Source organism: Bufo bufo, chromosome 2 (assembly GCF_905171765.1).
Source record: "Bufo bufo chromosome 2, aBufBuf1.1, whole genome shotgun sequence".
In the NCBI taxonomy this organism is placed as follows: domain Eukaryota; kingdom Metazoa; phylum Chordata; class Amphibia; order Anura; family Bufonidae; genus Bufo; species Bufo bufo.
This window is the reverse complement of record NC_053390.1, coordinates 56,698,872-56,711,297: the sequence shown is the minus strand read 5'-3', so window position 1 is coordinate 56,711,297 and position 12,426 is coordinate 56,698,872. Positions and strand designations below refer to the sequence as shown.

General features: G+C 48.8%; 1 protein-coding gene across 3 annotated transcripts in view; it reads right to left on the bottom strand.

Annotated features, from left to right (window-relative positions):
• C2H18orf25 (chromosome 2 C18orf25 homolog) overlaps window positions 1-12,426 on the bottom strand; it is a 55,401-nt gene that overhangs the window by 14,271 nt on the left and 28,704 nt on the right. The gene's annotated exons all lie outside the window — the stretch shown is intronic.

Below are 12,426 nucleotides of genomic sequence, written 5' to 3'. Positions count from 1 at the left end.
AAAATGGTCAACTTTGCTCTAGGCTACAGTCACACGACACATATTTTGGGTCGGCGTCTGATCTGCAATTTTTTTTTCATCTGTGCGGCCGTTCCGCAAACTATAGAACACGTCCTATTCTTGTCCGTCTTTCTATAAGAGTGGGATGCACATGGACAGCAACCATAATTTGCGGAACCGCGGATTACTGACCGCAAAACGGACACGGTCGTGTGAATGGAGCCCTACTTTAACGTTGCATCTATCTAAAGTTACATCTCAAATTCAAGAGCAGCATTCAAAACTCACAATGGAATCCCTCGAGCCGAGAGTCAACACCCCGTCCCCCTCACTCCCAGCAAGATCCTCTAACGCTATATACCCTGGTGCAGTGCATTGTGGGAGACGTAGTCCATACTGGTGCGAATGTCTCATCTGACAGTATACTATGGGCATAGCTGCTCTGTACAGACCCAAGGAACCGGCAGGGAGATGTGACATTAGTGTTGTCCAGTTTTCCAGCTTTCTTTAAACTTTAAGACCTCTGCTTGCTGTCAGTGACTGAAAGATCCCATTCTTTTCCAGCTTTCTGTAAACTTTAAGACTTCTGCTTGCTGTCAGCGACCGAAAGATCCCATTCTTTCCTGACCTATGAGAATGCTATAGCCATATCTACCAGAGAGGGGTCTTACCAACTTAATGACAGGACATGGTACTGTACTGGGCGTACCCGCTCAAAGCGGGCATCTCACCATTCATTCTCCACCTACAGGGATAAGGGTAAGAGGCCACTGCCTCGAGAAAAGTCCGCAGAACACCTATATTTCGGCAGGACTGTCCAACTGTCTTATGTGTATGGGTGTGTCCTCATACCCCTGATGATGTATGGAGGAGAGGGGGGGGGGGGGGGGGGGGGTGGACACCTTAACATTGGAAAACACCTTTCCTTTAGACACAATTGCAGCAAGCTCCTGGCTGTGAGATGTATTAGGCCTCCAGTCTCCCATGATTTTGCAGGCAGCAATGCATTCCCTCAGCAGCGGCCACTGCAGGAGAAATGTAGTATTACATGGCGGTCTGCCACATAGGACATATAGACAGTAGACAGGTACTGCCTTCATGAGAAGACCCCCCCTCCCTCCCAGGATCTTTCTTTAGTTGCTAACAGCAAGCAGAGATCTTGCAAACATTAAGAAACCAAATACATTAGAAAGCTGGAAAACTTTTCATGATTAACCTCTCGTATATGCCGCAGGTGACACAATTCACTTATCCTACTGACAACACCTCATTAATAAGCAATGCCCGTTACATCATACAGAAATCGAGGCCTCGTTTACCTGGTTACATAACCAAATAATACAACCACCCACAATGCTTTGGTACAGAACATAAGAAAGCACATGGACACGTAAAAGGAAACATGACATGGCCATTAGTGCAATACATAACATGATGTTAATACAATGGTCAATAAATGCCAACTCTGAGGCCGGCGCCACAGCCGCACAATACAGCCGCTGCTCTGGACTTTGGGGCCGAGTCTAAGATTCGGATATTGGAGTTTGCACTGAAGATGGTTAAAGTGGAACAGACTGAAGTTTTGAAACCTCATTAGTTCTTTTTTCTAGCCTGCAGCGCCCCTGCAGGAAGAACAATGTATGACCATAATGAACTGAGCTCTGCCTAAGGGGGACCTGTCCGCTCCCCTGACAGGTTTTAGTAAATACTTGTACTCCCCATAAATAGTGATAAGTGAATCGATTTGTACATATCAAATCGGTTCACAAATCAGCCTCCTTAAGCAGCGAGGGGCTGGCCCCGCCACCCAAGAGACTTCCCCTTCCCTCTTGAGCAGCACATGAACAGTCAACATCTGGAAGCCGCAGCAGAGCCTCTGTGCTTGCTTCTTGGAGCAATAGTGCAGGTGTGAGACTGACAGGTCCAGGGGTGACTGCTACCCCTGCACCCCCTATAGCTATACACCTGGTACTGCGGCTTCAGGTGGTGACTGCTACCCCTGCACCCCCTATAGCTATACACCTGGTACTGCGGCTTCAGGTGGTGACTGCTACCCCTGCACCCCCTATAGCTATACCCCTGGTACTGCGGCTTCAGGTGGTGACTGCTACCCCTGCACCCCCTATAGCGATACCCCTGGTACTGCAGCTTCAGGTGGTGACTGCTACCCCTGCACCCCCTATAGCGATACCCCTGGTACTGCGGCTTCAGGTGGTGACTGCTACCCCTGCACCCCCTATAGCTATATACCTGGTACTGCGGCTTCATGTGGTGACTGCTACCCCTGCACCCACTATAGCGATACCCCTAGTACTGCGGCTTCAGGTGGTGACTGCTACCCCTGCACCCCCTATAGCTATATACCTGGTACTGCGGCTTCAGGTGGTGACTGCTACCCCTGCACCCCCTATGGCTATACCCCTGGTACTGCGGCTTCAGGTGGTGACTGCTACCCCTGCACCCCCTATAGCGATACCCCTGGTACTGCGGCTTCAGGTGGTGACTGCTACCCCTGCACCCATTATAGTGATACCCCTGGTACTGCGGCTTCACGTGGTGACTGCTACCCCTGCACCCCCTATAGCTATACCCCTGGTACTGCGGCTTCAGGTGGTGACTGCTACCCCTGCACCCCCTATAGCGATACCCCTGGTACTGCGGCTTCAGGTGGTGACTGCTACCCCTGCACCCATTATAGTGATACCCCTGGTACTGCGGCTTCAGGTGGTGACTGCTACCCCTGCACCCCCTATAGCGATACCCCTGGTACTGCGGCTTCAGGTGGTGACTGCTACCCCTGCACCCATTATAGTGATACCCCTGGTACTGCGGCTTCAGGTGGTGACTGCTACCCCTGCACCCCAGGTACTGTGGCTTCATGAAGTGACCGCTACCCCTGCACCCCCCCATAGCTATACCCTTAGTGCCAAATAAGCTAATACTGAACATTTCCATAAAAGAAATCAAATATATTCTGGTCTTTGTTCCATTTTAATCAGCAGAACCAGCAACTCGACTTTGGAAACTTTGTTTCACTGCTATCAAGTTATATCACATGGTATACTCCAGTTACCCCCAAAGCTGCATTCCAAAATCTGCTAAACGCTTAGCCAACTTCCTTCAGTCCATCCTGGGAGATGTACAGTAATTGGCACTGGAACATTAGGAATGTCCTAATATTGTCTTCTCCATTCAGATCTCAGGCTACAAAGATAATCCTGCAGATTTCGTGCTTGCAGAGCAGTGTTAGGTCACATGTCTGACCTCAGGGGTGGGGCTAAACTGCTGTCGGTTTCTAAGGGCGACAAGCAAAAATGTGAAAGAAGCTCTGGATAGAAACAGAGAAAAGGGGCAGAAATCAGGCAAAATGCATTTAAAAAAAAAAAGTTAATATTCAAGCAGGGAGCGTTATGTGCGGCAGGATTGTGGCGGCCGACCTCAGAAGTGCGGGTGTAAATTAGGTCCAACATCCATTACAGTGACATTAGCTCAGTGCAGAAGATACAAGGGTCAAGTACAATATTGACAAGCCGATCGTGAATACGGCGCTTGCCGCAGGCTCAGCAGTGTAACCCTATCTGATTACAGTCCGCGGGGTTACACTTTACATGCAGGATTTTGATTCTTCTTAATTTAAGGACTAGGATTTGATAGATTCGATGAATTGAGAATACGGAATTACTCTGCATGTAGGATAGAAAAGCAAAAAGATCAAGTCAAAATTGTACCACTCCTACATGTACATTCATGCAAAAAATGTATCCGAAATGTATATACATGCAGAGTGATTGAGATTTTACCACCTACCCAGAGGATAGACTTGGAAGGGGAGGGGGCTACGTCAAATCTTCATCAGTATTAACTGCACTCTGGTATCTTCCACACTCCCAAACAGAAAAGCTCATGACTTATCATAAATCATGTGTACAGAGGAGCAGACACTTCTATACAATACAGGCGCCAAGTGCACGTCAGAAAGAAATCAGGTGAAGTAAAGATCCAGATGACCACCACCTCATATACAGAACCAAGCGACATAAAGCATCGGGTCACTGTGTACAGACATTACTTATCCTGTATTATACTCCAGAGCTGCACTCACTATTCTGCTGGTGGGGTCATACATTACATTACTTGTCCTGTACTGATCCTAAGTTACATCCTGTATTATACTCCAGAGCTGCACTCACTATTCTGCTCGTGGAGTCACTGTGTACATACATTACATATCCTGTACTGATCCTGAGTTATATCCTGTATGATACTCCAGAGCTGTACTCACTATTCTGCTGGTGGAGTCACTGTGTACATACATTACTTATCCTGCACTGATCCTGAGTTATATCCTATATTATACTCCAGAGCTGCACTCACTAGTCTTTTGTTTAATTTCTCTTATTGCTCTTGAAAAATAAAAGCTGCACTGTGATGAGTTTTTCTACTGGATAGGATAAGTAATGTATGCACATAGTGACTCCACCAGCAGAATAGTGAGTGCAGCTCTGGAGTATAATACAGGATATAACTCAGGATCAGTACAGGATAAGTAATGTCAGTGACGCAACGCTTTATGTAGATTGCCTTTTTATGGTATAATCTTTATAATCGGCGGTGAACATGGGGAATTAAAAACCATTATACAGCAGCAGGAGACAAATCATAAAGACATTGTTATCAGCATACATAGGATACAAGAGGTCTCTGCCACCATCTGATGAGGCAGTAGACTGCAACTGCTGACATCATGCGATTGCAAAACCACAACCCCCAGCATGCAGTTAGACATGACAGGAGTTGCAGTGTTAACAGCTGCAGTGCCGCAGGTGGCAGAGCACAGCTCTCAGGACATATTACATGTACAGTATGCAGTCTCATTTAATATTACACAGTCAGAAGCATCACAGTGTCACTGAAGAGAAGATCCATGTGTTATGTAATAGGCGAGGGGACCATGGGGATCCAATAAGGAACATGCCACAACCCATGGGGTGACCATGGCACCCATCTTTGCCAACGAGACACTGATCTGACAACCACTAACCAGGTGCATAGACAAACACATACTTTCCCGACCCTTGGGGGATCAATTCCTAGGTAGACCACAGCATCATAGTACATTTTTCCAGAAACAGCGCCACCCCATGCATTGACTGTCTGCTACTGCATCTTCTCCCCATTCAAGAAGCTGGGACTGAGCCGTAATACCAGACACAGCCCACGGACAAGAGTGGTACAGTTCCTGCAAAACCAACCTCATAAATTTCCCTGTGACGCTCTGTTCTGGCTCCACTTCTGTCTACCCTGCATTTTGGTCCCCTGTGTAACCTTCCAGCATGGACGTGGTCATGTGCGCCGTTGCAGCCAATGACTGACTGCAGTGGTGAAGCGTCCCCAGGCGGCACATCACTGCTGAGGCCCGTCACAGTGAAGAGAGAGGGGAGCCAGAACAGAGCGTTGAGGGGCAGGCAAGTATGCTTTCCTCAACAGATTTAATTTGTTGGGGGCATTTAAAATAAAAAAAAGAAAAGAAATATATAGTAAGAAGGTACAAGGAATCATTGTGGATGATAGGTAAGTGTTACCGAGGTTTCTGGTCTCGGTGGAGTAAGAGCCGGTTTTTGTGTGTCAGCAGCAGTTCCTGTTTGACACCTTAATACTTAGTATGGCTGTAAAGCTGATCTGGGACGGCTCTTACTGGGAGTAGTCAAAGTGCTGGGTGGGTGACTATTCCCCATGTTCCAGGCCGGGTTTTTGCCAGGCCTAAAAACCAGCCAGCAATGCCAGGTGAGGAGGATTACCTCAGTCTGACAGTGGAGCTCAGGGAGTGTGTGTGCTGGGATCTGAGGCTTGTGCTGTGCTGGAGGGCTGAGACCCGTCTGTAAGGGAAACAGGCCCCCCTAAACGCCTGCTATGGACTGCTGGAGGTAGAACTGCCAACAAGGTGATTTTTGCTATGTGGACTTTCCATTGTGTGTGAACGAACACCAAGACTGCAAAGTGATCCTTAGTTTTTGCTTTGTGTGTGAATAAACACGGAAGTTTGATTTAAGAACTGGTAATTTGACTCTGTACTGCGACCGCACACCCTATCTTCCAGAGCGAAGCCACACAATTGGTGGAGGATGCGGGAAAGAGCAGTGAGGCTGGCGTGAACGCCGATATTTTTGGTTTCTGCATTTATCAGGCACGGTTGTATGTCGTACATTAAACCAGCTGTATTACAAACAGTGCCCCATGACAGGATGGAGGCTGTTGTGAAGGCCCTCATGGAGGCTAATCTGCAGCAGCAAGAGACAAACCTGCACCAACCCGAGGCTAATAAGCAGCGGCAGGAGACTAACCAGTTGCTGCTACATGTGATGGCTTTGCAGACAGCAGGAGCAACCTGGAATGTCCACGATGCCCAGAAAGCAGTCCGTGCCGCGATTCCTAAGATTACCCCCGCAGACGACATCGAAACCTACCCGGCGATGTATGAGAAAGTGGCCATCAGGGAGAAGCTACTCAGAGACCAGTGGGCTGAGGTAGTCACTCCGTTCCTGGCATCAGATTCCCAGCGAGTGTATTTCGACTTGCCGGACGATCAAGCGGCCGACTACCAAAAAGTAAAGGGTGAGATTTTGGCAAGACTGAATGTGTTGGTCTGGGCCCAGCGGGTACCCCAGAAACTCTAACCACTTGTGCCGGGTGGAAGTGGGAGACACTCCTGCAGAGGCTTTGCTGGACTCAGGGAGTCTGGTGTCCCTAGTAAGTGCTCCCCTGGTACGGTCCACGGAGTATACTGGCCGGAAAGTCGGGGTCATGTGCATCCATAGAAACTTAAAAGGCTATCCCACCGCCCTGGTGTGTCTAACCACAGGGGCGGCAGGTGGACTCACGAAGTGTCAGTTGCCACAAATTTACACTATGAACTTATAATAGGGAGAGACTTCCCGGCACTGTGGCCTGCTACGAGAGTGACTGATACCTAGGAGACAGGGGTAACCCCAGCAGAGTGGCCTGGCTCCAGGGGGAGGCCAGAACCCTGGGAACCCGAGGCCGGAGGGCCAGCGGTAGGTAGCGCCAGGTCGGTGGAAGAGGTGGGGACAACCCCACTGAATGTAATGGTGGGAGATGCAGAGGCCTTTCCGCCAGGGCCTGAGCTGGCCGGCCTTAATGTCTCTGGGGATAATTTTGGTACTGCACAACACAGAGACCCAAACCTATTCCGAGCTTGGGGAAATGTATTAATAGTAGATTGTGAACCACAACAACCAGGTGCAGAGTCAGTGTTTCCCCGTTTTGTGGTTCATCAGGATTTGTTGTATCGGATAAACCAACTGTGGCGTGAACATATTGAACAGTAAGTGGTGCCCCAGGCTTATCACAAACTCGTGTTAGAGTTAGCCCACCAACATGTTCTCGGGGGGCATCTGGGAATTCAGAAAACACAGGACCAGATACTACAACGGTTTTAAAGGCCCAGTGTGTTTTGAGAAGTGGGCGAATTATGTAAGTCTTGCCCAAACTGCCAGGTAACTAGCCACCAGCACCTTTTCATCAGTCCCTTGGTACCTCTCCCAAACATCGAGGTACCTTTTGAGCGAATCGTGATGGACCTCGTAGGCCCAGTACCGAAGTCCGCTAGAGGACACCAACACATCCTGGTTGTCCTAGATTACTCCACTCAGTACCCGGAGGTGGTGCCACTTCGACATACATCGGCTAAACTCGTAGCTAAGGAGCCAATGGTGATGTTCTCCCGAGTGGTGCTACCTAAAGAGGTACCCCTTTTATGTCTAAGGTCATAAGTGAGCTCTGTAAGTTGCTGCATATCAAACAGTTACGGACGCCCGTTTACCATCCGCAAACGGACGGTCTGGTTGAAAGATAATAAAACATTAAAAACCATGTTAAAAAAGGGTGGTGTCTAAAGATGGGAAGGACTGGGACCTTCTGACCTCTCATGTTCACTGTGCGAGAGGTGCCCCAGGCTTCTACTGAGTTCTCGCCCTTCGAACTGCTATATGGCAGACACCATCGCAGTCTCTTGGACGTGGCCAAAGAGGCGTGGAAACAACAACCCACTCCACATAAAAGTGTCATTGAGCACGACACCCAGATGCAAGATGGGATAGAGACAGTGCTTCCTTTTGTTAGGGAGCATATGGAGGCAGCTCAGCGAGCCCAGAGTCGGATCTATAATCGTCAGGCTCAGGTCCGGATCTTTAACACGGGTGATCGGGTTTTGGTTCTGGTGCCGACCGTGGACAGTAAGTTCCTGGCCAGGTGGCAAGGGCCCTACAAGGTACTTTAAAAAATTGGAGAGGTAAATTACAAGGTATACCAGCCAGGGAGGTGAAAGCTGGAGCAGGTTTACCATGCGAATCTACTCAAAACACTGAAAAGATAGGGAAACCTGTACTGACGACAGCCAAGGCCGGGTTTTCTAGGAGAAGAGGTTTCAGCCCCTCTGTCTGAAGCAAGGGAAGCGGCTGCCACAGTAAGAATTGCTGACAGCCTCTACTCTAAGCAGGCTCAGGAGGCCAGGGAGTTTATTAGCCGGAACACGGATGTGTTTTCGGATCTCCCTGGACGCACTTCCACAATTCGGCATGACATTATCACTGAGCCTCAGGCGAAAGTCCGGCTAAAACCATACCGGGTACCCGAGGCTCGGCTGCAAGCCATCTCAGAGGAAGTGCAGATGATGCTGAGCCTAGACGTCATTCAGGAGTCTAAAAGTGAGTGGGCGAGACCTATAGTGCTAATACCCAAGCTGGACGGGACTCTCCGGCTTTGTAACGATTTTCGTAAACTGAATGAGGATTTCCAAATTCCGATGCGTATCCCATGCCCCGGGTGGATGAGCTTATCAAGAGTTCAGGACAAGCCCGGTATTTTTCTGTTTTGGATCCCATGAAAGGGTACTGGCAGGTGCCCTTACCGGAGGCTGCCAAAGAGAAAACTGACTTCATCACACCTGAAGGGCTGTATCAGTACAAGGTGCTACCCTTTGGTCTGCATGGCGCGCCCGCCGCTTTTTAACAGCTTATGGACATTGTGCTGCGTCCACATCGTCGGTACGCTTCGGCTTACCTGGACGTTATTGTCATTCACAGTACCGATTGGGAAAGTCCCCTACCCAAAGTGCAGGCTGTAGTGGACTCCCTTCGGAAGGCTGGCCTACCCGCTAACCCAAAATAATGTGCGATGGGGTTAGAGGAGACTAAATACCTGGGGTATGTCATGGGGCGCGGAGTCATCAAAACCCTAAGTAAACAAAATAGAGGCGATAAGAAATTGGCCCCGACCTGTCACCTCTAGGTAAATAGTCATTCCTAGGTATGATAGGCTATTACATGAGGTTTGTCCCCAACTTTGCTACTGTAGCCGCACCATTGACAGGGTTATGGAAGGGACGCAAGTCAGTGACGGTTCACTGGAATGACCGGGCGGAAGAGGCTTTCTCCGCTTTGAAGTCGGCCCTGTGTGGGTCCCCGGTTTTGGCGACGCCCGACTTCAAGCGGGAATTCATAGTGCAGACAGACGGCTCCGAAGTAGACCTCGGTGCTGTACTGTCGGGGAGAAGCATCCCGTTGTCTTCCTAAGCCGCAAGCTTACCCCAGCCGAGACCAGGTACAGTATAGTGGAGAGAGTGTGTGCCTGGCTATCAAGTGGGCACTCGAGTCTCTCCGCTATTATTTGTTGGGAACAACATTATGCATGGTGACTGAACACTCCCATCTCAAGTGGATGAGCCAAGCCAAGGACAGAAATGCCCGAGTCACCAGGTGGTTCCTGTCCTTACAAAACTTTAAGTTCTCCGTAGAACACAGGGCAGGCCCGTTGCACGGAAACGCGGATGACCTGTCCCAAGTATACTGTATAAAATGTGTTCACACCCTCAGGGTTGAACAAAGGGGGCAGGTATGTAAGAAGGTACAAAGAATCATCGTGGATGATAGGTACGTGTCACCGAGGTTCCTGACCTCGGTGGAGTAAGAGACGGTTTTTATGTGTCAGCAGCAGTTGCTGTTTGACACCTTAATACTTAATATGCCTGTAATAGCTGATCCGAGACAGCTCTTACTGGAAGTAGTCAAAGTGCTGGGTGGGTGACTACTCCCCATGTTCCAGGCTGGATTTTTGCCAGGCCTAAAAACCAACCAGCACTGCCAGGTGAGGAGGATTACCTCAGTCTGACATTGGAGCTCAAGAGGTGTGCACGCGCTGGGATCTGAAGCTTGTGCTGTGCTGGAGGGCCAAGACCCATTTGTAAGGGAAACTGCCCCCTAAAAGTCTGCTATTGACTGCTGGAGGTAGAACTGCCAACAAGGTGATTTTTGCTATGTGGACTTTCCGTAGTGTGTGAACTAACACCAAGACTGCAAAGTGACATTTTGTTTTTGCTTTGTGTGAATAAACACGGAAGTTTGATTTAAGAACTGGTAATTTGCCTCTGTACTGCGTCCGCACACCCTGTCTACCAGAGAGAATCCCCACAATATATAAACTTTCTTTTTAAGATGGACAACCCTTTTAAGGCCTCTTAATAAGTGACCATTAACCATGGTGATTTATGTGAAGTAGCACTGAGCAGCGTGACGTCACAAACTTTGGAGATGGGCCCGGGGGCAGGGTGCCTAACAGGATATGGCCGGGGAGCTGCTCAGTGACCGTGTTGTGTGTCCTCCATGATCTATACATGTATGGATGTTCTGGATCTTCCAGAATAGGCGGATCGGATGTCAGAAGCGAGACAAATCCCTATAAAATCAGATACTGAAGACTGTGGATGCTTGGTGGCCTCTAGCCGCAGCACAGCGCCACCTGGTGCCCCACCTACTCCTCCCAGTCGGCGGCCAGTAAAACAGTCAGACACAAGGTGGACACAAGGTAGGTTTCTTTATTTCTAGTTACATGGGAGGATTACAGGCTTCTCTGGAGGTTCCACAATAGAAATGCATTTACACACGAGTCCTGATTAACTATTTATCCCCCATCGCCTTCCCTCACACGCTCTGCCTCCAGGGCGGTACGACTTCACGCCTTGCATTGTTTTGTGAACCCCTCGCAATGATAGGATTAACTGCTCCGACAGAGACCTCAGGGCATTCCTCATCGGTCCACATTATCAATGTTGTATTTTTAGTTTAGTTTTCTTTTTCTTCAAAAAAATAAAATAAATACGAAACAAACCCCATCAAAGCAGGCGAAGGTCTGCCCTGATGGAATCCACTGTAATTTTTGCCATGAAATGTAGGGCTATAATAGATGGTAATACAGCGCTTGTAATGCGCCCATAAAAACAGTAGCAGGTAGAATCCCAGCGCCATAGAACACGAGGTATATATAGTACGCTCACGTTTCTTTATTTTTTACTTAGGTATTTGCTTCTAAAATATTCCAACCTCCAGTCACATCCAAAGCTGCATCTAGAACACAAATGTCTGGTGTAACCACCGCTCTCAGCAGAATATGGCAGGAGCGGGTCCAGTTAAGAAAATGTCTTGCATCCTGATAAGAATTTTGAATGCAGCTCTGGATGTGACTGGAGTACAAAATGTGACAACTGAAGACTTTGCAGATCTACATTATATTTTATGAAGGGGATACTGAGCTGGGAAAAATATACCGAATTCGAGACAGGGGTCAACCGCAGTGTCCATCACATAATTAACAATGACCTCAAGAGGAGTACAGTGAGAATAATAGGGGGCCAACAGTTACCAGGGCGTGTAAACTGGCATCACAATTTCACCGTACGTGGCCAAATTTACATTGCTCCATCAAGATCATGTATGAAGAATGAGTGGGTGGGTGTGAGGGGAAGGGGTAAGCCCCTCTACTAATCACTTCTTACATGCAGTATAGCACCGAAAGACCAATGATTCACCTGGTAATCCCCACCGTGCCAGCACCGCCGCTGAGGTCAGTGAATGGCTGCAGCAGTCACATGTACTCCCTGGAGCGGTGAGGAGTTTACCGGGTAAGTAATAGGTCTGTTTCACAACAGCTCCTTGTTCTCTCCCTGACAACCCCTTTAAAGAGCTTATTTCCATCTTGGAAAAGAGTTATTACTAGGCCATATCCAACCTCTGGGACCCCCACCGATTCAGAGGCCAGCGCCGCACCCCGTTTAAAGGGAGTCTGTCAGCAGATCTGTACCTCTGACACGTGCGCTTGGCAGCTGAAGGCATCTGTGTTGGTCCCACGTTCACATGTGCCCGCATTGCTGAGAGAACTGATGTTTTATTATATGCAAATGAGCCTCTAGGAGCAACGGGGGCGTTACCATTACACCTAGAGGCTCTGCTCTCACTGCAACTGCCGCACCATCTCCACTTTGATTGACAGGGCCAGGTGTGAAGTTTTTTTTTTTTACTGTCTGTCCCTGTCAAAGTGCAGAGGACGCGGCAGCTGCAGAGAGGGCTGAGCCTCTAG